The sequence below is a fragment of the Eleutherodactylus coqui genome, chromosome 5, assembly GCF_035609145.1.
Source record: "Eleutherodactylus coqui strain aEleCoq1 chromosome 5, aEleCoq1.hap1, whole genome shotgun sequence".
Taxonomy (NCBI): domain Eukaryota; kingdom Metazoa; phylum Chordata; class Amphibia; order Anura; family Eleutherodactylidae; genus Eleutherodactylus; species Eleutherodactylus coqui.
The window spans coordinates 238,204,760-238,231,337 of NC_089841.1; the positions used below are offsets into that span (position 1 = coordinate 238,204,760).

The 26,578-nt window shown below is 43.4% G+C and overlaps 1 protein-coding gene across 1 annotated transcript in view; it reads left to right on the forward strand.

Moving 5' to 3' along the window:
* The first annotated feature begins 22,985 nt into the window (after positions 1–22,985).
* LPAR1 (lysophosphatidic acid receptor 1) overlaps positions 22,986–26,578 on the forward strand; it is a 120,986-nt gene continuing 117,393 nt past the window's right edge. Inside the window, exon 1 of the mRNA XM_066604380.1 lies at positions 22,986–23,455. The gene's annotated coding sequence lies outside the window, so the exon portion shown is untranslated. The remainder of the gene's footprint in view (positions 23,456–26,578) is intronic.

Here is a 26,578-nt window from a genome sequence, read left to right on the forward strand (position 1 = left end):
AATAGCGGTCTACAAATATCTGAAGGGCTGTCACAGTGCAGAGGGATCAGCCCTATTATCATTTGTACAAGGAAAGACTAGAAGCAATGGGATGAAACTGAAAGGGAGAAGACACAGATTAGATATTAGACAGTGAGGGTGATCAATAAGTGGAACAGGATGCCACAGGAGGTGGTGAGTTATCCTTCAATGCAAGTGTTCAAACAAAGGCTGGACAAATATCTGTCTGGAATGATTTAGTGAATCCTGCATTGAGCAGGGAGTTGGACCCCATGACCCTGGAGGCCCCTTCCAACTCTACCATTCTATGATTCTAAGATTTTTTACTGCATAGCATATCAGGACATTCTACCAACCAAATACAATAGAAACTGAACAAATAGCAGGCTGAAGGCATTTGTAGTTACTACAGTCATGTGAATAAATGAACACATTATTATTTCAGTTTTCTGCAAACAGCACATAAAGATCAGATTATTTAACTGAAAAAAATACATAAAATAATTTTGTAAACAAAACAATTAAAAGTCCCGCCATTTCCTTCTGTCAAAAAATTAAGCAAATTTATCACTACTGTTAGGGGAATAAATCATATTCCAGAAGATTTCACTGGTTTGCCCCAGATTGGTTATAATGAGAGGCTTCATGCATGAATATATATGTATTTGAACTCAGGGGTACTGCCCGTAAACCCCCATACCCTTCTGGTTTATTGTAAGGAACTGTACAATACAGTTATACTGAATATGACCCACCAATTACATGCATACCCCTCCCAACATCATAACAACGCATGATTGGCCTAGTATGTAACGACGCTGATTATTAACATATGTTTACGCCCCAGGTGTATGTTGCTATGTAAACACGTAATTTCTAGGAAACGCAACTAGAATAGACTATCAATATCTCTGCCTGGACTAAGGAATCCAAGGGATGAGATAAGAAATAGTGAGACAGTGACTGACAAAGTGCTGGAGGGTGGATACGTGCCACCGAGCAGCCTGGGCTCGGTGGAGGAAGCCAGCATTTCTGTGTCAGTAACGCTATGTTACTGACACATTGTAGTTTTGTAAGTGGCTCCAAGCTGCATAGTCCGGGCCGGCTTTTCCTGGAGTGGTCAAAGCGAAGGGTGGGATGGCCACTCCCACGTACCAGGTGAGGCTGGTACCAGGCCTTATAAAGCCTGGGCCTGCAGGTCAGAGAGAGAAAGCGTCTGGCTGAGAGCCAGAGAGAAAGCGTCTGGCTGAGAGCCAGAGAGAGGGCTCTGTGGAGCAAGGAGCCCGGCTAGCCCAGCGTGTGGGCTGAGAGAGCCAAAAGGCGAGGTTGACAGGGTGACGCCCCTAACCTCAACACCCAGGAGGGTGTGGTGAGACCTCCACAGGTCTGAGGACCGGACTGGCTGTGTGCAGCAAGCAAGAAGTATTTTGAAGTGAGTAGTCAGGGCCGGACTCTGTGTAGTAAGCGCTCAGACGAGCAGGTGATTATTTTATGTTGGCCTGAAGTTAAGGCCTGTATTTACGTTCCGTTTTGGTTTTGTATGATGAAATAAACCCAGGCAAAGCCTGGACTAAAGAACGTTGTTGCCCGGTGTCACTGTCTCTGGCCACGGATGCCCACGCTGCTACTGCCCCTAAACGCTAATCCCTCACTATATATATATATATATATATATATATATATATATATATATATACACACACACATCTGCCTATGCTGCTTTAAGAAGCACATTTATATTATTATTACTACAATACTACCTTTACGGTGTCTGTACACGCTGCGGATGATCTGTAGTAACGGCATGCGGTTTACTGTATTTTAACAATGCTGCTTAATTGACCCTAAAGTAATGTTCAGTTATATAAAGAAAACAGCATAAGTGTCCATTAACCAGGATTGAGGAATTTACACCAATAATTACAGGTATGATGGTGTTTACCAGAGAGAACTGCTTCGAACATGAATGCGTTTGAGGAAATGTAACAAAGAAGGCACATTAATTGTATAAACGTGCCTAGCCTTACGTCAGTGCCTCTATTCCGAGGCTGCCCTATACTAAACTTAAAACATGTCTTTACAGAACTTGTGGATAATGAAACATTGTTCTAGGAACAGAACAGCGAAGAAAAATGGAGGCTCAAAGTTGGGGAATAAAACTAGTGAGTGAATGCAGGAGGGGGGGGGGGTGTTTGATGGAAACCAGATGCCAGGGAACGCAGTAAGAAGCCCAGGCATATCACACTAATGGCAATAATGGTATTTTCCTACATGTCAGATAATTAACTGCAGTTCACTCAGTAATAATGAAGGCTGGTTTTTAAGACACCTGAAGATATATTATGCTGCAGCTAGAGATAAATCAGACTTACAAACGTCGTTACATTGCACTAAATTAAATTGTAGTTCATTCTTCAAAACTAGGGAATCTGTTTTTATTTTTCCCCCCTGAAAAGATGTAACCAAACCGAAAGTCCTTTGGTTAACCACTTGTCAAACGTGTGGCAGACTGATATGCTATTGTGGGATGTAAATTGTATATTTTGGAATACCAGTGTGGTCAGTGATAACCATCCCCATATAAGCTCCGATAATGGTATTCCAGATAACTATAGGTTCACAGTGGCCGCTGCTACCAAAACTTTGTAATACTGAACTTTTAGTTAGACTTTATGGTACATAGTTAAACAACAAGAACTAAACGGCTCGTCTTCTCTCTTCAGCCCTTCCTTTGGCTGTATTTCACTAAGCTTTATACTAAGCACTTTCACCTGCTTCCTTTTCATGAAAGGCTATGTAAGCCTTAGTTTTTTTTTTGCCTTTTAATCAATGTATTTTTGGAAATAACGACTTTCTGTCATTTGTTTTCATTAAAAATTTTTGGTTGTTTGTTTTGTATGCTTGCATGGTTTTCCAAGGTATTGCCATCCGGAAGACTAAAATCTTTGCAGATTCTGTCAGTTGGCATAACCTAACTGATTCCCCTAGCCTGTCCCCTGTTGTACATTCACTGCATGTCCATTGAGCTATTATAGAGGGGGCTGTAAAACACTGTTGAGAGGAGTGGAGGTGATCAGAAGGACAGAGAACAGATAAAACCACTATTACAGAGAGTTGTATGACTGGTGGGAATGGTGCAGATCAGAACAGAGAAAGCTACTATTACAGAGGGCTGTAATTCACTCCAAGTGAATCATCTACTTTTATCATCGGTTTTGGGGAACCACAAGCAGCTACTCAAAGAGACGATGATATAGATGGAGAGATAGTGTGTGTTATTGAGTGGGTGTATTTATGAAATAGGAGAGGGCAAGTGAGCTGAGCTTGCGTGCATTCATGAGAAGGGAGCTGTTCACTGCTGGGAATTCCCCGCTCCTCTACTCAGAAACTTAAATGTAGAAGAGCTAGCCTTCAAACCAAGTACGATGCTTTCTGAATGCTTGAAAAGGAAAACTCGATGCAAAACAGACAGGTGCATTTTTTTTCTGCAGGGACTTGAGCCACTGCGGAATCAAGTCCTTGCAGAAGCAGCTTCTGCAGGTACCTTCTTTCATTTTCTTCTTTCTGTACTGTGGATGGTCCACATGGCTCGCCGCCAGACATACGCAGTAAAGATTTTTTTTTAACTCCTGCTTTTCCCACAGACGGGCCGAGGGTCAGAAGGTTTCCATTGACTTTAAAATGAGGATCATCAGAGTGAAATGCACTAACTGTACTAAGATGTGGATGGCCCTTAATAGATCTGGCATATCTTGAGCAGCCCTTATGCCAGAAATGTAAATCTACAGCTGCTATGAGCTACGCCCATCCTACATTTATCACTGTACCAGTAGCTGTATTACCTCTTGGCTTAAAGGAAATGTATCCCCTATAATATTTTTTCACTAATTAAATCTAGATATTGACACATTCTGCAATCTGTTTTTATTTTCTGATGGTCAATCAAAAATAAAATTCAGATCCCAGGACCCAAATCATTGCAGGGCTCAAACCAGATATCAAAGAGAATTCACACCCTAGACCTAACCCAAAATTTAACCAGAAGCCACAATTAATTCAGACCCCATTCCTGACTCCTAAATAAATCCATACCCCATATGAGAGGCCAAAATTAATTCAGACACCAAATCAGAAGTTAATATGCCAGAACAGACCTCAAAATTAATCTGCACTCCAGGACTAGACCTCAAAATGAGCCCAGATCCCAGACAAGACCCTTCAGTAAATTTAGATCCCCAACTAGACTGTTAAATAAATGCAGAGGAGACACCCCCTCCCACCCAAAATACAGACCCCATACTGAATCACCCTAATCACCTCTAGCCATCATTGCATACAGGGTCCTGATGTTAGCATCGGCATTGAAGAGCACCTGGGAGTGGTAATTGATACCAGTCACTGGCGTAACTATAGAGGATGCGGTTGCACCTGGGCCCAGGAGCCTTAGGGGGCCCATAAGGCCTCCCTTCTCCCAGTACTATGAATAAAGCATTATAGTTGGAGGCCCTGTTACAGGTTTTGCATTGGGGCCCAGGAGCTTCAAGTTCTCTGCGGTTAAGGGTTTAAGAGAAGTTGGGGGGCCCCAAGATAAACTTTTGCACCTGGGCCCATGAGCCTTTAGCTACACCCCTAATACCAGTCAATATCTATTGCATTACTTTTAATACATAACATCTAGGCCCTTTAATTTAGTTCTGCAATTTTAACACAAGTGCTTATGTGATAGCCAATGTGATAACTAGCAAAAGTGCAAGTCACGTTGTTAACCTAAAAAGATGTTTTTGTTCCGGAAACCCCCTCTAAAGTGCTGGGGTATCACTTCCTTCTAACTTTCTGTCTACTTCATGTTTAATATGTCTATGATTTTAAACTATTAACTATATTCTGCCTTTATTCCTGAGAGCTGCACTCATACAGTCTTCATCTAGCTTACCGTAAAAAGTCTCTTTCTATCCCTTGGGAATTCTGCCATTAGCTTTCAATCTTTTTTCCTTATAGCAGACGTAAATTTTATTAAAAGCTACTAAAATGGCCATTCCTCAGATGTTCAGATGTGTTGGTGGATACCTGGAGCACTCAACTGAAGGAAGGAGAAAGAAAAATGAAACCCTGACTTGGAGGATTTAACAAACAAAAACCATATGAAGCAGTTGCAGATGTTCGAACAGAGCCCTGCCGGAAGTGTGCCTGGCCAGACGTGGGTGAGGGAAGAATAATGGAACAGAAAATGGCTAGAAAAGGCAATTTAAAAGCTATCAACACATAAGCAAAAGCAGTTCTAATATCCTCATGAGTCCCGCTCCTGCGTCGTTTGGGTGCTCGTATCTTTTCAGATGCTTGAACTATATGCCCTACCATAAGCAACTCTGGTGGTTTCAGATGTGACATTTTGTTGACAAATGTTGTTTTTCTTGGTGCTTTTCATGATTTTTTTTATGCTTTTTTTGCAAAAACAATCTGTGTCAGATGTTACATTAAATTCACAAATATGAAGCACATTAAATACAAAGCGTTTTGGTTTGAGGCATCTTTGAGAGCATTTTGGGGTCAGTATTATCTTTTTCTTGCTATAGCATTTTTTTCTGTTTTTCCCATAGGACTTGATCAATAAAAATGGCAAAAACTCCCAAATATTGCATTTAAAATGGTGTTTCAAAAATGCACTTTAAGATGCCAGAAAAAAAGACTGTGAAGGAGCACTAAACCAAGTTTTCTTTCTATGTGCAGGGCAGGCCATATACGAGGGTGTTGCAATAATCCAACTGGCGCATGATAAGGGCATATATAGGCATTTTGGTTATATCATGTGTGAAGGAGGAGCAATTATGGAAAATGCTTTTTAATTTGAGGCAATAAGAAGTGTTAAATGCTTCAAAGTTTGGTTTAAGGCAAAGGACTTGGTCAGAGTGGGTTCACATGTGCGTTGGTACCTTTGGCCGGAGGTTTCGCTGCAGATCTGGCATAAAATTCTGGAAAAAAAGTGCTGAATGGATCCCGCTGTTCGGTTCCGTCCAAAGATGGAGCCGTTCGGCCACAGGAATTTCCTTTTCCTGCACTCAGAACGGGGATGACACAGCATGCCTCAAGTACCACTAATTCTTCTTCCTCCCAATCGCAGGCACACAGCAGCCAGTCTGCACTGGTCAGCCATCAGCATTCCCCCCTCTACTTTACCCCATGCCAATTTCCCCACACCCTCCATAGCAGTCCACATGGGTCAGTCTGAGGAGCTGTTTGATAATTCAGTATCATGGATGTCAACTGTGCAGTCCATACAACTAGAGGGAGAAGACTAAGACACTGATGGCCAACTATTTTTTTCCTCCGAAGAGGAAGATGAGGGTGGATGAGTGTGCAAGGCCAACCCTCCACAGACAATGTGGAAACAGAGATGCCATCTCCCAGTGCTCAATATGACATTGAGTCTACTCAAGGGGAAAAGGATGATGAAGAGGAAGATGATGAGGTGCTTGACCCAACATGGACATACAGGGAGAGTCATGATAGCAGCTAACAGGTGGAGGAGGACAAGGCAGCCGTTGTGGGACAGTACCATGCTAAGACAGTAGGTGTTGCAGACAAATATAAGAACTGTACCATCACCATCAACTAATACTAGTCGCAGCAGCACCGACATCAGGCTCACAGCTATGTCTGCTCACAGGCCTTGTGCAGCGTCGGCATTCTTTGAAACCACAGGTGATGACAAATGTGTGGCAAGAATGTAAGCAACCTCAACACAACCTGTATGTATTCCCACCACCCGCTGCCTTGGAGAGCCCAGCTGGGTCAGAGAGCAAAGAGTCAGCTTCATCCTACTTCCTCTTCCTTTTCCTCCATCTCCCTCCCTGTTCATGCAGGAGCCTCTGAGCACAGAGAGGCAGTTTTGTGTAGGAGCATGCTTACTTCAGACCTCTCCTCCTCAATTAACGACCTGACTGCAGGTTTCAGAGCCAGGAGTAAGAAATGGAGAGCAGAAGTTGAGCCGCCAAAATCACCACCACCTTAACCGACATTGACATTTACCCCATATTCCAGCGTGTCCCAGGTTAGCACGCAGTCCTTCATCCCCCAGCTTTGGGAGCATAAAAAATAGTACCCCAGCCATCCATGAGCTCAGAGCCTGAACACAAGCACTGCACAGCTGCTTGCAATGGAAATGCTGCCCTCCAGGCTAGTGGACACAGATACTTTCTGCAATGGGATGCTCCATGCTAACCCACAGTACCAGATGCCTAGCTGCCATTTCTTTGCCTAAAAAGTTATCCCTGTCCTTCACTCCCATCTGAGTCATTTTTACTCCTATTTAATGGGATTTGGAATTGTCCCGATTCAGGATGAGTTCCATGAAATAGGCTTGATACCAACACAAACCAATTGTTCCACTAATCGCTTATCACTATCCAGGATTAGAAAAGCATGGTTGCTTTCTTCCAGAAACAATTTTTTTTTGTCTATTGTCTCTACATGACTATGGGAGCTGCCATCTTGCTTGAGATACATTTAATCGCATTTAAAGATGCTTTACCACAGAACTCATGAAACATTCACAAAGTGGACAGGAGCTGCTCCATTGACCTCTATGGGAGACTATTCTAGGCATGCTCTACGACCTGTGCAGAGCTCATTGTGCAGGAAGGTGGATTAAATAAGCTTTGATGATCAGCTATGCTGGATCCTGTTTTCTCTAAGTGGGTGCTGCAAAAGTTATTCCAGACCCACTGGAATAGGAGTTGACCCCTAAAGAAGCATTTGCAGTGGCCATGCAATAATGGCTTCAATGTTGTGAAAAATGTATACTTTAAGAGGGAGAAGTGACAATGTTTTCAGCTTTTGGGGGTAGTAGTTTTTTTAGGGAAAAAAATAGTAGAACTTAGAACTTGAGTGCACCTTATATATATGGCTGTTACCATTCATTGAGATCCTACCAATTACGATAATGAGATGACAGCTGAAAAGTTTTCTCTACAGAACAAGAAGTCTCAAACTATTATTAAGGGCTATTTCAGATGACCATATATCGGCTGGGTTTTCATGCTGAGACGATATATGGTGTCCTTGTCTGCAGGGGGAGGAGGATGGAAGAGCCAGGAGCAGGAACTGAGCTCCCGCCCCCTCTCTGCCTCTCTCCACTATTTGCAATAGGAGGGGGCGAGATGGGGGCGGAGCTAAGTGCCGGCGCTTAGCTCCGCCACCGTCCGGCCCCTCCCATTGCAAATAGTGGCAAGGGGCAGGGAAGGGGCGGGAGTTCAGTTCTTGCTCCTGGCTCTTCCATCCCCCCCCCTGCAGACAAGGACACCGTATATCGGCTCGGCGTGAAAACCGAGCCGATATATGGTCATCTGAAATAGCCCTAAGTGTGAAAACTGCAGGATTTTAAGATTTTTTTAAAATAAAGATTGTGATATAAAAAAATACATTTTAAAAGTCACAAAAAGTTCTTTAGAAATAGGTTGAAATATAAACTTGATTTATACATAAAGTCACTTTCTGTCCCCCTTACCTCTACTACATCCCTGTGTCCTTAAACAGCTTTTGCGGCAGAAGGAACTAATCACCTAAACCTCAGCTGCATATAATGTAATACAAAGCAGATGAAATAACTTGGGACAACCCGGACTTTTAAGCACATTCTTGCAGATTAACTAATCTGGTCTAATACTTAGACAATGTAAACTTAGACTAAACAGTCTGAAAAAGCGCCAAATTTATCACAGTGGCTTATGCTGTACGCTAAATGTGATGCATGTTTAGATTAATTTACGCCAATATTTTGGCCAAAACTTTGTAGCCTTTAAGCCACGCTCTCCTCCAATGAACCATCCATTTTTCTTTCTAAGCCATGCTCCTTTGTTGAGTGAGGCATAAAAAGTGTCTAAAATATATAACAAATGTGTACAGCATGTGCAGCAATTTTCTGATGCAAATTGAACTAGAATCCGGCTCATTTAGCATAATAAACCGGACCCTTTTTGCCAAAATTTTAAATCTTGAAAATGATGGCATTTGATATTTGGAAAGAATTTTGCACCTTCTACGTTGGAGGTAACAACAGATAACTGGCATCCACCCACCAACAGAAGCATGAGCCTCTGATAAAGCCAACAGTTGGAAGAAATGAATTCCCATCTGACATGTTCCTCCCATTTATGTCCGATTCAGATTGGAGACATCAAGCCTTGCTGATGCAGGTATACAGCGGGGGCCTTGCTGGGCCACAACAATCATAGACATGGAACAGCACATCATCCAGTCAAACGACTATACAAGCCATTTACTTATCGTAATCCACTTTATGCAAGGCGTTACACTAAATATGGCACCATAATTAACCTTGCTCGCTAGCATTAATCCTTTTATGTAGTCCTATAAGGCCTAATATCCCCACCCTGACCAGTGATTTGACACATCACTCCCAGAGGATTAGTACATTCACAGTAGCCCTTGGGAATACTTTTGGCAGCAAGATCCATCTCCGTAGCCCTCCATTTCTACTTTTATCTGTGCAGCATCCACTGCTCAGACTTTCCCAGTACCCGCTCTGCCTCTTCCTCTAGGTTATGGTGGGGAATGAGACTCCTCACATGTGCTGGAGGTGCTTGGACTGATGGTCCAACTGTGCTTCCATTCAAGGTGGCCATCTCTTCCCCTGCTGGAGCAACCACTAGAGCAGGCCTTTATTTTTTTCCTGCACAGTGGCTGTTTCATAGACTTTTCGCAGGTTCCTCTGCTTGTGGCTCCCTGGGTGACCCCAGCATGGGGATACAGCTATACATAGTTTCCATGGTGGTCGGCCTCCGCCACTTTAAGAAACTGTTGTAGAGTCTTCTTCCTGCTGTGTCACACTTGGCGCTGCTATCACCACTCCCTCAAGCAACCTCTCTGCACTCCTGCTGCACTGCTCTCCTTCTCTCCACATGCCACTTCACTGGCCGGAGGGGCTACTATCGGAGGGTCTCGGCCACTGAGTCAGTGTGTGTGGAGAAGTGAATGTGCTCCTCTACATCCGTACAGTACTGTGCTGAAATAGTGCCACTGTCCTGCACTTGGATGTACTTGGTACTGCATTCTCAGCCTCAAATCCCAGCCTCAAACACTTTATATCTGGTGAAACAGTCAAACTGTACGCAGCCACCCACAAAACAATGGCACTGTGTCTGCAACTGTAGTGACGGGGCCAGTGGGTTTCAGAGAACATCACAGACCCTTTGTTTTACTGATCGCACACAGAATCTGATTCTACTGTATGATATCCACTTAACTGATTCTTCATGCTTGTAAAACTAGTTACATAGCTCAAGGGAACTAGGGATGAACATTTAGCTGTGATACTTAGAATAAGAGCAAAAAGTGAAACTTTGGACCAATGCCACAAACCTCTGCTTGACTCAAAATGTTCACTTAAAGGGGGTTTAACAACTTCTATGACATTGGGACTTAAAATAGCCTTTAAGGATGATAACTCTCATATGTTGTATGTTGTGTCCATAACTAGAGAAGTCCTCGGCCACAGGTAATTCTGCCTTTCGCTCTTTAAGTGTATGGCGATGAGATCTCATCCTTGCTTTCAGTTTCTGTCCTGTTTCTCTGACATAAAGGCCCCCAACAAGATATTTACTGCACATGATCAGGTACACAACATTGGATGTGGAACATGTGAATGTCCCTGGGATCTTATAGTCCTGCTGTGTGTTGGGGATTTGTATCCTGTCCATGGTCAGTACATGCCAGCAGGTGTTGCAGCTCCTTATCTTGCATGGATAAATTCCTTTTTGTGTGTCAGAGGGTAATACACTCCTGATTATAAAGTTCCTCAGATTAGGAGGTTGCCTGTAACACAGAGGCGGAGGGTCCGGGAATATGGTTTTCAGACGGTCATCCTTGTGTAGGTATGATGGAGTTTCTTTGCGGTTTTCCTTAGTATCTCTAGTTGCGGATTGTAGGTCACTACTAGAGGTACACGATTGTTTCCTTTCTCCTCTGTGTGTTGGAGTAGTTGATTTCTGGGTATCCTGGTGGCTCTGGTGATTTGGTCATCAATTGAGGCGGGATGGTAGCCCTGATTTATAAATGTCTTTTCAAGATTGTGTAAATGTTCCTCTCTGTCTGTTGGGTTGGAGCAGACCCAGTTGTATCTGATGGCCTGGCTGTAGACGATGGACTTTTTGATGTGTTTAGGATGGGAACTGTCAAATCTGAGGTATGTGGGCCGATCAATCGGTTTTCGGTACAGGGATGTCTGTATTGAGTTGTTTGAAACTTTTACAGTGGTGTGCAAAAAGTTGATTTCGGTATACGAGTAGTTTAATGTCAGGTTTATGGTGGGTGGAATGCATTGAATCTCTCATGGAATTTTATTAGTTCTTGTTCAGTGTGGGTCCAGATGATTATGATGTCATCAATGTAGTGGAATTAGGCCAATGGTTTTTTGGGGCAGGAGGCCAGAAAGTCACTCTCCAGTTTTCTCATGAAAAGGTTGGCATATTGCAGTGCCATTTAACTGCCCATGGTGGTTCCGGTGAGTTACAGGAATATCTCTTTGCCAAAGGAGAAACATTTGTGTGTGAGGATGAATCTTGTGAGTTGTAACAACGATTCAGAGGCAACCCCATTGGCCTCAAGAAGTGCCTGGCAAACCTTTTTTTCGTTTTACCTATACGTAGATAACACAGGATCCACCATTCATAATGGGTGATGATCACAGCTCATCTACTCCCCTTCCCTGCACCATGAGCACACAGAGCACGCCTAGAACAATCTCCCATAGAAATCAATGGGTTCCCTCCTGTTTATTGTGTGAATGGCCTATGAGGCTGCTGCAAAGCATATCTCTAAAAGCTGCAGCTCAGGTGAGATGGTCGCCCTCATAGTCATGTACAGACAACAGAATAAAAAGAAATCTGCAAACAGAAAATAAAAACAGATTAGAAAAATGAAAAATATTTCACTATCTAGTTTTAGTAAAAAATGTAGGTGATAAAGTGTTTAAACTTGACATATCTATATTCATTATATGGGGTGTAAATGGCTACAAATGTTGCGTGTGTCTGTCATTTGTAAATGTATCAGTACCGCATACTGAGGCTGATCATAGCAGTATACCTTTACTGTCCCGATGCAAAGTACAGCAATGAATGTGCTTATTCATTGCTCTACGCCACCGACACGGTTTCTCTCCCCCTCTCAGGATATTTGATCTTTTTTAACTAGTTTACTACTCATTTGATGCTTCCTGCCAGTTGAAAGCTAGTTTTCCACAGCGCTGGATAGTTGCTAAGTGAAAACATAAATGCATTGAAACACATATAAGCATCCAGCACAAAAATGGGGCAAGGAAAGAAGAGATGATCATAATGAAAATGACAAATGCTTGGTTATACTTATGGGTTAATGTTAGAATCCATCTGCTTTTAATGTTTAAAATGATGTGATATGATGATTACAGCAATAATAAAATGAATGTATATGTTGTATATACTGTATTCTTCGGACTATAAGAGGCACCCCAGGTTTAGAAAACAAAATACGAAGAAAATACTTCCTGCTAATTACAACTTCCTTGATGGTCTAAGGCAGTAGTGACGAACCTATGGCACGCATCCCAGAGGCGGCACGCAGAGTACTCCCTGCTGGCACCCACCGCCATTGGCCGCTCACCACTTTAGTGAATACTAGCAGGGGCCCCGGCTCCCCTGCCGACATTCACTCACTGCGCTGCTAGCAGCACTGATCCTGGCCCACACTGTGATGTCAGTGCGCAGCTGGGATCCTCCTCCCCTGATGTCTTCTCTTAGGTTCCGCGAGAGCAGGGGGAGGAGGCGTCCGGCAGCACACTGATGTCACAGTGTGGACCAGGATCATCACCAAGCAGCGGAGCTTCCACGAGGAGGAGGAGGTAAGTATGTGGGGCTCGGGGTGGGAGGGGGGGGGGGCGCTGCGGGATGTCACTATTACACTGGGGCCACTGTGAGGTGTCACTATTACACTGGGGGCTGCTGTAGGATGTCACTATTATACTGGAGGCTGCTGTTGGATGCCACTCTTATACTGGGGGCCGCTGTGGGATGTCACTATTATACTGGGGGCCACTGAGAGGGGGTCACTTTTACACTGGGGGTGCTGTGGGATGTCACTGTTATACAGGGGGCCGCTGTGGGGGGTTACTATTATACTGGGGGCTGCTGTGTGGGGTCACTATTATCGCTGGGGCCACTGGGGGTCACTATTACCGCTGGGGCCACTGGGGGGTCACTATTACTGCTGGAGTATGTTTACATGTGGCAGAAATGGGCAGGGCTGTTTCAAAATAGACCGGGTGCAGATTTTGACTGCTTTTTGGATGCGGAAATGCTGCACAATTTTCCACAGAAATTTCTGCTGAGTACATTCTGCAGTATTTCCGCATCCAAAAAGCAGTCAAAATCTGCACCCGGTCTATTTCGAAACAGCCCTGTACTTTTTAGAACGACGGGGGTAAAATCATACGCTGTGATAAGCCCCGCCCCCTGACGTGTTGTGATAAATGGGTTTTAGATTGCAGTTTGGGCACTCGGTCTCTAAAAGGTTCGCCATCACTGGTCTAAGGCAAGGAAGGAGTTAATGCCACTAGCTTTGGTGGTCTATGGTAGAAGAAAGAGTTAATAATTTATAGGCAGCTCATGTTAATGTTAGTGTATCCTCTAAGTCAGGGGTCCTCAAACACTGGTCCGCGGACCAGGACCGGGCCATTGGGGGGTTTTTGCTGGTCTGTGGTGCCGCTGTCAGCCGCTCACCACCCTGACGATATTTACTAGGCAGCGCTACTAGCGGCGCTGATGCCGGCGCACACTGTGACGTCAGTGTGCAGCCAGGATCCTCCTCCCCCATTCCCTGATGTCTCCTACTACTTGGTTCCGTGAGAGCAGAGGGAGGAGGTGTCCGACAGCATACTGACGTCACAGTGTGCACCAGGATTGGCGCCGCTAGCAGTGCCGAGCAGAGGAGTGGCAGCGTCTTGCACAAGGAGGAAGGGGTAAGTATATGGTTCTTGGGGGGGGGCGCTATTACTACTGGGGCTGATATAGGGGATACTATAATTAATAGTGTCCCCTATATCAGCCCCAGTAGTAATAGCATTACTACTTAAGCCACTGAAACCATGCCCCCATATGACCAAAGACCTGCCCCTGCCCCACCCTGCACTGCTGGGCCATGGAAAAATGGTCTTGTGTGAAGCCGGTCCCTGGTGCAAAAAAGGTTGGGGACCACTGTTTTAAGTATTTAAACAAGCTGCAATAGCACACCTGCATTTGCAAGAAAAAGTAAGTGAACCCTTTGGAATTACCTGGATTTCTGCACTGATTACTAATAATATGTGTTCTGATTGTTGATTCTAAGTCACATTTGCAGACAAACACAATTCTAACTAATAACACAATAACAGTTGCACTGTCCATGTCTTTTATTGAGCAGATTGACTAAATATCCAAAGTGCAGGGACAAACAATAAGTGAAGCTCTGTGGTAATGACTTATCCAAGAGCTAATTGACAAAAAGTGCTTCAATTAAAGAGACAAGTGATTAGAACAAGGGCAGCGCTCCAGGGGTAGAGAATCAAATAAATAAGCAAATCTCTAAATTAGTGGTGGCTCATTGGGTATGACCGGTCTACCTGGAAAAGAGTCGTCACACCCGAGGTCCAGGGTAGCCCAGCAGTTCAATCAGCCAAATAAGTTAAATGGACCCCTCAACGCTTAGGACATCCAACAGGGGAGAGTGCCAGTGGGACATCCGAAATGAATCTCGGCGACAAACCAAAAGGATAACATAAGTTTTGGAGCTCCAAGGGTTACAAGATAATACTTAAAATAAATCCAAAAAGAGAGCTCCCCCCCCCCCCCTAATCCTGATATGCTAAATTGTCAATGCTGTTGCTTAAGAGTCCACACCCAAAGTAATTGGCTAAAGCCATAGATTTATGCTGTATATATAGCTGTGGATCCACATGTGGGTGTAAATGGGTAAAAGCCACTTATAGAATTTGCACACAGATCCACGTTATGAAGTCATTTCTGTTTTCCTACAAAGCGGATTTCAACTCTGCAATATAAAATCTGCATTGTGAACTCAGCAACATGGATTCCCATTGGAATAGATTGGACACTGATTGGTCGTGGATTTGTTACAGAATCCATGCCAAAATCTGCCGTGTGAAAATACCCCAAGAAGAGGAAAACAAAGTTATTCAAATACATAAACTCAGGCGGCGTCAGCCAATGAAAGTTGGCGCTGCGTTAGCCAATCACAGCTATTCACTGATGTCATTGAATGGCTGTGATTGGCTAACGCAGTGCCAGCTTTCATTGGCTGACGCCCCTGAGTTAGCCAATCAGAGCATTAGCTTTCTGGAGGCGGGGATTTCAAGCCCCGCATCCAGAAAGCAATGCTCTGTTGGCGAGGAGGAGGGAGCAACAGCCTGCAGCAGCACCACAGATCGCCGCAGGAAGTGGGTATTGTTTTTTTTTCCCTACACCGTATTCCCGCCGTATAAGTCAACAGTTGGGGGGTAATCTTATACACCGAGTCGCCTTATACGCCAGAAAATACGGTACTTTTTTTTAGCACACACATAGATGTATTAACCACGTTTCCATTTGTTTGTGTCCATTTATACATTAAAAACATATATGTTTTTCAGTGTAAATCCTTTATTTTTAATAAAGTCTTTTAGTTCAACACTTTTTAAAAAGACATTTGAGAGAAAAAAAGCATATCCATAAAATGTATGGAAAAGAAAAGCCTTAGGCCGCCTGCACACGGGCGCAAATCCCGCGGCGGGATTATCCGCGGGATTTCCGCCACTGAAAGCCTGCATAGGAGTGCATTACAATACGCACTCCTATGCAGACGGCCGTGGTTTGGCTGCGTGAAATGTCGCACGGCAAACAAACCACGTCACTCACCCGGCCGCCGGCTCTGGTCTGCACATGCGTCGGCTACCCGGCAGCCGGCACATGAAAGAGCCGGGGCCGCCAGGCGCGGGTGAGTACGCGCTCCTCCCTGCAGGCGCTGGGGTCGGGTCCCGCAGCGAGAATTCTCGCTGCCGGATCCGACCTGCCCGTCTGCAGGCGGCCTTACATTTCTATACATTTCTTATTGACTGCAATGTAGCTAGAAAAGTATATGTCAAAAATATGTTTTTCTGAGACAGAAAAGCATGGTGTTTATACCCTTCTATCTCACAAGAAAAATGAACACAATCGTATTCAAAATGATACACTTTTGTGCCTCTGGTTATGTCAAGCAATATGTTTTAATACTCTTTTAGTTTTGTATTAAAATCCATATACTTAACGAGTGACTAAAACGGATGGCCCCATGCTAAATCTATTCTCATACAACTATATATCAACCTGCTCTGCTCCTCCTACTCTATAACAGGCTCCCCATTGATTGGACAGCATTTTCAAAGTGAGAGGTTTACTTTAAGTTCAGAAATGATTGGACTTCTGCTAACCATCTATTCAATATCTTTTTACTATTTATATAGGTGAAGAGTTTTGGGTTAGTTTTACTCTCTGTGGCAATAAGTCTCTCTGACTCCATTTTTGCTACTTTTATCTGATTTTTGCATAATTTGTTTTTTCCTTATAGGTGTATAGCGCATCTTCGCTGCCTTCTTGTTTTAGTAGTTAAAACTAGAGATGAGCGAGCCTACTCGGATAAGCGGTACTCGCTCGAGTAATTTGCTTTATCCGAGTATCGCTGTGCTCGTCCCTGAAGATTCGGGTGCCGCTGCGGCTGACAGGTGAGTCACAGCGGGGAGCAAGGGAGAGCGGGTGGGAGAGAAAGATCTCCCCTCCGTTCCTCCCCGCTCTCCCCTGCAGCTCCCCGCTCCGTGCCGGCACCCGAATCTTTAGCCCCGAGCACAGCGGTACTCGGATAAAGCCAATTACTCGAGCGAGTACCGCTTATCCGAGTACGCTCGCTCATCTCTAGTTAAAACGCTTTCTTTTTGCTGTTTATTGTCCCCTTTACATCTTTATTGAACCACACTGGGGTTTCTCCTATCCCTGACCCTCTTATTCCTGTATGAACTGCTCACAGTTAGTATTTAAGATTTTTTTAAACATTTGCACATCAGTCTGTACTCTTATTTATGAGATCATTGTCCCAGTCAATAAGGTTAAGGGCATCTCTAAGCTGAAAGAACTTTGCCCTCCTAAAGTTTAATATTTTTGCAGTTCCAATATAACTCTCTCTTGAAAGAAAAGTTGAAATGTATTATATTATGGTCACTATTTCCCAGGTGCCCCTCAAACTGCGCCCCTGTTATTCTGTCAGGTCTGTTCATTAGTATAAGTCCAAAATGGCCGTCCATCTAGTTGGGTCCTGTACAAATTGGGCAAGGTAATTCTCTTTAGCTATTGACAGAAACTTGTTACCTTCATGAGATCCGCAGGTTTCAGCTTGAGCGTGCAGATTAGCACTCACAATGCAGCACACCAGACACCTCACGTATTGTTAGCAGAGCCACCTTGGGATTCACATCTGGAGGAGATGGAAGCAAAAAAAAGTTTTGCTCAACTTTTGAGAATCTGACAATTTGTAGGAAAGTCTCATTTGCTTAAAATGATATTGAGAGGGGTCTGCTGCTGAGGAAGCCAGTCAGTACAAAGAGAGAGAAAGAAAAAATATATATGTCCACCACAGTGAATACATAATAGCTCCTTAATGAAACCCATGTGGAGAGAGCAAATGGAAAAAGGCGCTGTACAGAAAACCTAATCAGAACAAGATTGTGCTTCCACCTCCTTCACTCAGGATTTCTTTTCATCTATCACGTTCTTTAAAACAAAATGTAACCTTCCTCCCGCAACCGTAACTGGACTATAAGCTCAACCACTTTCCTGTATACTGCTCACACGGTGTGTTTGTGTATCTATTGTACAGTATATTTGCAGCTCGTTGTATCAACAGCGAAATTACTAACCCCTTAAAGGGAACCCGACATATCCCCACAGCACCAGGGGCCCTGATGATCTATTTTTTATACTCAACCGCTCCCTCGATCCACTAGTGCACGAGAATCTGACTCTTTAGGGCAGCTACCGTACCGTCCTATAGGTGGTGCTATGGAGGATTATTCCATTACTCATTTGCATGTTTTTTTTCCCAGGAAGCATTGCATGGCCCATATAAAACTTCCCATACCATTGTGTTGCTCTCCACAAGGAGAATCATTACTATTCTGACTCCATGACTTGGCTGCAAATGTTAGGCACTTAAAGAATCTCACAATTCCTATTCTATATCAGACAGCATGCACCCAAGAAATGTTGTCAAACAGTGCAGACTTAGCTGAGGAGGCATGTATGAAGAATCCAGTGAAGTATATTTCAGGCAAAGTTCTTATGTACAGGGGGTGGACAAAAATATGGAAACACCGTATGAAATGCATGTCTTAAGTTATATAAGATTATAAATAAGACATGTAGAGACCAATTTTAAGTGTACATGTGAACATCTGCCAAAGTAACAAGGTTCTATTGGTCAGGAATATGAGCCACTTAGCTGCTGTTAGCAGCTGGCTACCAAAACCACCCAGAGCAGGGCAAGAGGTGAAGTAAACACAAATTTGGTGGGAAAGCTCTCAGCCAAGCGGTAGTGATTAAAATCCTATTCATTTCATACAGTGTTTCCAGGTTTTTGTCCACCTTCTGTATATAAACAACACAGCAGGTGAAACAATGATACTTTAACAAACAGAAGATGTCTTAACATAAGGTCACTCTCACATAGGCGTATGATAATAGCAGAATAGCAATTAGATAATGGTTCAATTCCCAAATTTGGGGGACATAACAATTCGTCCGCTCCCACCCTGACTCATATTGATGGCCTCTTACCCAACCAGAATCCTACGGTACACTGATTAGGGGCAATAACCCCAATACAGCTGTATGTACATGGATATTCTGTCTTGGCTTACATTCCTAGTCATAGTGCAAGGCCTGTTAAAAGGTTGGATGTTGATGATAGGGTAGCTACCATTCCAATAGGTGGTGCTGTGGATTGTTATTCCATCACTCATTTGCATGGCTTTTTTCCCAGAAAGCATTGCATGATCTATAAGACCCCCTACACCTTGGGGTGCTCTCCACAAGGAGAAACATTACCTCCCTCCCCGGACAATAATTTAGCACAGACACACATTGTGTCAGCTCGAGTTTCCACTCCGGCATTTACATTCATAAATTAAAGGCTTTATGTAAGCAGTAGATTCTCCACAACTTGTTTAGACATGATTACATGGTTATCACTGACTGGACAACTTGATCTGAGGAAAGTTCCAAGTTCCCACTGGCTGTAACCGGAAATAAAAACTGGTATGTTTTCTGCATTGATTTAATCTTGATTGAAGTTGTTGCTGCAAAAAAGATCAGGAGGCCCAAACTACAAATGTAAGTGCTGCACAAAGTAAGACTTAGGCTGGGTTCCCATGGGATGGAAATCCCGTGCAAATCTTGCGGCTTGGCTGCACTGAAAAGCCGCAAGATTTCCATGGGAGAGACGCAGCTTCAAAACCCGTGGCATAGAGAGGAGTGAGGCCTCAGGAGAAGAAGAAAAAGACCTGACATGAAGGGGCTGTCACTTCTGTGTCACAACGCTGGTTCCACCCAGCTTTGCCGCGATGGATTGGCGGCCCCATGTGGACGAGATTTTTGCAAAATCTCATCTACATGGCTGACTAATCCCACGATTAGGAGCCACGGGCGGATTTGCCACACAGAAACTCCCGACGGAATTTCTGCAGCAAATCCGTCCCGTGTGAACCGAGCCTTACATTTCCACAAGGCATTGCTGCCTAGCCCACAGCTATTAAGGTGTCGGTAGGCCAAAATGACGTTCCTCATCTGACTTGGAGGAGTTTCCTTCCTGCTGAGTGAAGGTGCTCTCACACAGGATGGAATTGTCTGCAGTGAATTTGGTCAATTAGTGCACAATTTGTTGCAGTTTTAACTGCCGAATGTGTTCTGCCGAACGTCTTGGCGAATTTCTTCTGTTCTTTTTTGCAGACTTTAATTGTGGAATTGCATCTCCTGTAGTTTTCAGACCGTGTCAAACTGTGTTCATATTTATTCCCTGTTCTCTAAGGTCAGCTGTTCGTCTGCTCACTCCTTTATAATATTGGACCGCAGATGTTTGTATTATTTTGATGTCATTTGGCAGCTATGATCTAAGCTCCCCAGTCCTTAAATTCTACCTGCAGCAGACATGTAAAGTTGGAGCATAATACATACGTTCTTGGCCATAAAGATGCTGGCTGGATACTACATGGCAGAGCTCGGCTACACCTTTAGGCTTCTTTCACACGCGTGCATAAATGGCGCATTTTTATGCCCGGGCGTATATATGTGCCCATGAGAGCCATTGATTTTCAATGCAGTCGTTCACATGGGCGAATATACGGCCCGCAAATACGCCGGCAGTGTGAAAAATAGAAATTATACGTGGCCAGCGCATATACGCTCAGACAAAAGATAGTTCTGGAACTATCTTTTGGTCAATATACTCTGGCTGGTCCTATAGATTTCTATAGGAGCAGAGAAAGAGAAGGGAGGGGGAGGCATTTTTGCAGTGTCCAACGCTGTGAAAAGCTTATAGGTGCCTCTATGCCCTTTTTCGCTGATAACGCCGCTCACGATCATGTGAATGGACGAGAAAACGCTGCCCGTGCTCACGGAAAAATGCTCTTTCGGGTGCTTATACGGAGCGTGCATGAAAACGTAAAAACGCTGTTGCCAAAGCCTCAGTAGCACCTTTACTGGGGACTAACTGTGTCTTTCAGTACTCATACCCACAGGACTTACAGTACAACAGTGTAACACATCGCGGTCGATGGTACGATGGCGCGGCGATGACAGATGGAGGCGGAGGCAATATATTTTTCAGGAAAAAATATTTTACTGAACAAAAGGGTTAATAAGTGTTTTCGCCCCATAGGAGGGTACGAGTAATTAAACCTTGCATAATTAGCTGGACATCACAATATATACACTCATTGTCAGTAACGTCCCTGCCCTAGAAGAAGTGGTCGGATGGATGAAACTTTCTCTGTGTGATTGAAACATTAATATAAGTAAGTGATTATAATATCAGAGCAAAAGGATTGCTGAGCTATTGGCTGTAGCCTCTGTGACATCCCGTAACCCAGGCGGAACTGCAGCTGTAGACACAAACTAGAGCTGGGGACCGAGCACCGGCGTGGGACACAGCGGGAAGAGGTGAGTATATGACTATTTCTTATGTTACTGCATGGAGAAGGGGTTGTACCAAGATATTACAACTCGGACAACCTCTTTATTATTTCTAGCATGCAATCAAATGCCCTATTCAACATAGTCCTAGCGAGTACAGATATTTGATGTGTTTTATCTCAAGCACACCTGAGGCTACTAATGAAGTCCTTGATTGCTTGCACCAGGTGTGCTTGAGACAACACTTGAGTTGCAAATGTATACTCTTATGAGGGATTCTATATTTTAGTGTTGAACTATTGTGAGATTATAGTGGTCATTAACAGTGGCATTTTTTGTTGACTTTGAAGTAACCACAAGTTAGGCCCTTATGTCCACGGCACGCAGGGATCCCGCATGGAATCCACGGCTGGCGACACTGCGTACCTATCCATGTCTTTTTTCTCCTGTACTGTGGATGTGTGCCTGAAGAATCATCTTTCCATAGCATACCATGGAGGGCTATTGTTACAGAGTCCAGAGGCGGATGCCCGCACCGCTTTTTTAATTGTTCTTCTTTAATTGTTTTTTGCAAACAGCTGAAATTTTGTAAATTTTGCAAATAAACCTAATTTGCAATGCGGGTTAAATAATTTTGACTGCAACTGTATGTTGTGAACTTTTAGTGCGCTTTAGTAAATGTGCCAAGCTAAGGCACTTGTTACACGTGTAGAAGCTGCGCAACCAAAAACTGCATTGCAAAACCACAACAATTCACACCGTTTTGCAAAGTAGCAATTGGCCATGCATCATAAAGAAAGTGCCATTCAATACATGGGAAAACCCTCTTATGCACAAGATATAGGGACCTCCAGAGAGACAGACACTCTACTATAGGCAGCAGTTCTCAATTCTGGCTAACAGAACTCTGGATGAGGGCCCTTCCTAGTGATTCTGAATTGTCTACCAAGGAATTTGGTAGAATTGTTCTTCTAAACCAGACACTCCCTTTAAGACTATATATATGTATGGGCCCGTCCATTTGTTTTGTAATCCTTTGCATGTGTTACAATTGCATAGGTTAAGTCTTCTACATATAAAAAAGTGCTGCATTGACATAAGCCATATTTGTAGCACATTTGTTTCCCCGCTTTAACCCCTTGCCACCAGTCTTGTGGGACCAAAAGTGACAACAGTGAGCTATTGTTCATTGTTGGAGGATTTATTTTGCAATTTTGAATTTTTTTTAAATCAATGCAGCTCATAGGCTCCCGTGTTAAAAAAAACCCGCATACAGCACATTATGCATTTTCTTAAATTGAATACCCTGTATGGAGTAACACAGCAAAAAAAAGGAATACCAGCAAATACCAACCTGACGGAGGTCAAAAGAACACTTTTGGCCTCCGCCGATTGAATAGGGGCCTATGGATGCACTTAACATAATGTGAAAGCACTGTTTACAAATAATGAAACAGTGATACATTGTTTAGCAACCCAACAGTGACAGGATGAAGGATATTAAGTCCTCTGCACAACAGATCTAGCGGTTTAGTACTTGGAGGCTTGCTGTGTTGTGTTTCAAAAGTGCCACCACTATTTAAATAGCCCCTGGGCCGGCGATAACAAATGCTAAGAGCCTGTTCATTCATAAGAGTTCCAAGAGATGGAGGCAGTGCCTGGGAGTACAAACAGGAAAACTAGCAGAGAGTGGGAGTGACATAGGTGGGACTGGCATTGGGAGTCTGAAGCATTCAGCACTCCGCTTTTCACACACCCCAGACATTACAGCACAGGCAGTCTCTGTGCTATCATCCTACACTCCCACCTAATACCAGCCCTGGGGTTGGCAGCCAACCTCAGCTAAACCTGGAGTGCAAGTAATATCATTCTCAAATAAAGAAGCAAAGAAGAAAGAAGTTGGGTCTCATCTTGTCCTTCACCCCTCCTTGCCCAGATAATCACACTTGGCAGTCCTATTACCAGTCAGTAGTGACCTAGAATTTGGAGAATCTACATCACTATTAACTATTCTCTTCTTGTTCAACTCTGTTGCATACTCTACAATGATGTTCCAAATAGTTTGTGGATCTGTTTCGCAGTGACGGAATTGGGAGACAGTTTGTCTGGAGGGACTTGGAGAAGGGGAAAAAAAGATCTTCTGAGGTTTTACTTTCTGGCTTCAATCCTGGGTTGAAATATTGCAACGTGGATCCCTAAGCAGAGAGCAAGAACAGGTAAAGACATTAACTTTTTATTAGTCCGCAAGTCAATGCTACATGTCTGACATTCGTCATTCTAAAACGTTAGGAGTTTACTAAGCCTTCATAGAAGTTGGATTGTGAGCGTTTTGAAGTTGACAGGCTCTTAATTATCTTATGATCTATTATGTCTGCATCTCATTAACTCAGAGCTCCAGAAGAAGGATGATGGCTTTAAACTATTGCTACAGTGTAACTGTTTAATCCTAGGAAAAGTACTTTGACGATAGAGTTCTATATATATATATATATATATATATATATATATATATATATATATATATATATAGTAATCCATGGGGATTCTGCAGCAGTAGTAGTCCAAAAAAAAGTTCTGTGGAGTGTAATACATTTCTATTGGTTGGAAATGAAACCTTTGGCAACATTTTGGCAAGATGTAACAATCATAATTGTGTATCTTTATGTCAGGTGAGACATTGTTAGGCTGATGGACAGCTTAATGCACACAACTTAGGATATCCTTCTAAACATTCTAATAAAAGCATTATGTAGCCACTCAAGCTTTAGAGGCAGATTCCCTCCTCACTCATTCCACAACGGTGCATGAAAAGTACATTGAGAGGATGTAGTTCTGGGTCTTGTGATGCTTTGTTGCACTTGGATTTCTATGTATCTTACAGTATGTAACCTATTTTGACGGTCACTTGTACCTATAGATGGCCTTTAATCATCTGATCTGCAGGGGCAACATTTGACTGAGGACAGTGGTCGCTCCTCCTTATCTTTTGAGTATATTGATGTTTATAAACAAGGAGATACAATTTATCAATAATAACTATTAGCAAATATGAAAGACTACTAGAAAAAAATAAAGATTTGTCACTTTTCGTTCTCCAAGAAGCTTTTCCACCCACATTGTGAAGAACCTCAATTTTGGTGGGCTGATTTTTCCATAGTTGGACACATATTTCAAAATTACTTATTGATGCCGATCAGTCCAATATATTGATTCTCCCATCTTGTACAGCTCAGCATACAGCTAAATGGGTCTTCTGAAATGCTCAAAAAAGTGTTAGAGAATAGGACTAAGAAAAACTATAGTAATGACCAACTAGATGTCTTGCTGATCTAGAGCAGCAGTCAATCCCCACCGCTCTGGTTCTGGAAGCTCCTGCAGCGATTACGTGCCATGCTGCAGCCAATCACAGCCCTTCTTGGTTATGTGCGCATGATTGGCACGTGACTGCTGAGGCCAGAGATTGGCTTCAGCGGTCATGTGAACGATGAACAGCGCTCGGCAAGAACTTCTAGGACTGGAGCGGCTGCGCTGGACCACTGAATACTGCACAGCTTATTATTTTGTCCCCATCCATGCCCTTAGCCACATTGTTCGAAGTCTCAAAAAACTTCTTTAACAATTATCAATTATATGAAGCAACTATTGGATCTTTAAGAAGTTCTGCCTTTTTCAAGAATCTGCTGAGTTGGGTTGAGGTTACCTATGCAGAATCAATTAAATCAATTAAAACACAACCTTTCCGGGGTTCTTGGGGAGGATTGGAAAAGTCTGATTTGCAAAGGAAACTTCAAGGTTCCTCATCTCTTGGCTGTGATTTGCTGCTAATGCTTTCAGTGTGTTGACTTTGATGTAGTGTGGTCTTTGATGTCTGTCTGCTGCATCTTGAACAATTTTATTTGCATCTCTCCGCAGTTTGAATAGAGGCAGCCTCAAGCTTCACCACACGTTCATTGCCTTGGCTTTGTAGTGGTTGCCTGTTTCCCACTACTGCTTAACCACCTCCCTCCAGATGTGTGCAGAGAGGCGGCAGCGTGTCACTACTGGTGCCACCTACTTGCCAATTGAAAACCCTGCAGCTATTCATTCTACTAATCTGGGCAGTCAGTTTGATTAGTACATCTACCATGTAGTGAATGCATTACCTTGATCGAATAAAAGACTAGATACAACAGATTTAACTCAACAATGCAAAGACAATAGCAACCTGGTGTAATATTTGTATTAATTACTATTGTAAAATTGAGCTTTAACTAGTAGGGTACTTCTTATTTCACAAAAAGTATCAATGTAAAGAATATCTTCTTGTGTAAAGATATCTTTACATCGGGCGATTATTGCCCAAATAATAGGTGGAAACAGCAATTTTTTTGCAATAGTCATCTTGTGTATACACGGCCACCGACAGGGCACGGAGCAAGAAATGACTCACTTGTCAGAGTTGCTTGGCTTTAAACTTAACTAATAACCAAGTGACTATCAGCCCATGTGAACAGGCAGTCATTTATCTATGAACAACTGCCTGTTTACACTGAATGGAGGTGGATGAAGAGATCTCTGACACGCTCTGCCTTCATGCACTGAACGACTATGTGAAAGCACAAGAGCGATAGTCATCCCATGTAAAGGTGCTTTAAGGGATTTTCCAGGCAGCGCCAGCTGTCATTGCCGGGCTATAGCTGGGTTGGAAACCTCTGCTTCGACCCCTGCGTATTGGTCGGCACTCATACTTGATTTCAATGAGAGCTGCACCTGCAATTATGAGCTTCTACTCCGAGTTCGGCGTACCCCATCACTGACAGACGGCTCTGCCTGGAAGACCCCTTTAAGATACTGCAGGTCATATATAAAAAGCATTAGGGCTGCAAACTAGTTGAAGACCACCTGAAAAATGTGGGTGCCAAGTCTTTTCAAGCTACTTTCAACATGAGCAATCATTTTCCAAAAGTAGATGTGGTTAGAAGAGTCTTAAACCCCCCTGCACCCAGGAGTATAGTGGGGTGGGAGTGGGGGCTACAGCGGACGTGTGTTCCCAAGTTGCTGAGTGCTGTGGGGGAGGGGGATATTGTGGTGCCAGCAAGTACTTTGTCTTGGCATGGTTATTTAAATACAGAGCCAGAGCAAGCTGAACTTTTGTCTCAGGTGAAGGAAACTTCTCTCTCTTCACCACTTTGAGCAACTTTCAGCCACAATTGTTAACATGGACCATTTGGATTAACTCTCAGCAAGCAGACATCTTGGAAACTGCGAGGAATACAAGAAAGTTGTCAAATCTTTTCTTGTTCAATGGATAATCATTATTTATATAAACTATGAAAACCCATCTAAAGGTCGTCATTCAG